We start from the raw sequence: 548 nt of genomic DNA, 5'->3' as shown, positions 1-548 counted from the left end.
CATCATAGGACCATCGCTATTCGTCAAAGTATCAATTGTTTTGTCCAATTGGATGAGGAAACTGTTTTTCACTATTTTGAACGTTTTAATGATTTGTTGAGCGAATGTCCGCACCATGGATTTGAGAAGTGGAGACTTGTCGTCATCCTCTATGAGGGACTAGACTTTAAATCTCGAACCATGGTTGAGTCTATGTGTAATGGTGAGTTTATTGATAAATCTGTGGATGATGCATGGAATTTTTTAGCCGAGATTGCAGAGAAAACCCATCAATGGGAATCCGTTGGGGAAACAGGAACAACACCACATGATATGAGTCACCCCCATGAATTAGAGTTTTATTCTTGTAATAGCTCCGACCTTAGGATTGAAAATTATCCTAGATTGCAAAATCCCTATCATGATGATGATGATGATTATGATGTTATGTTAGAAGAACATGTCTATACTGAAAATGTTATGGAACCTTTGGGTTCAAATACATTAGGCTTCTCTGCCCCGACCTTAATGCATGATATTTCTTCTAGTATTCCATGTGATGTTTCCCC

This window comes from Papaver somniferum, chromosome 10 (assembly GCF_003573695.1).
Source record: "Papaver somniferum cultivar HN1 chromosome 10, ASM357369v1, whole genome shotgun sequence".
In the NCBI taxonomy this organism is placed as follows: domain Eukaryota; kingdom Viridiplantae; phylum Streptophyta; class Magnoliopsida; order Ranunculales; family Papaveraceae; genus Papaver; species Papaver somniferum.
This window is presented reverse-complemented; position numbering follows the sequence as displayed.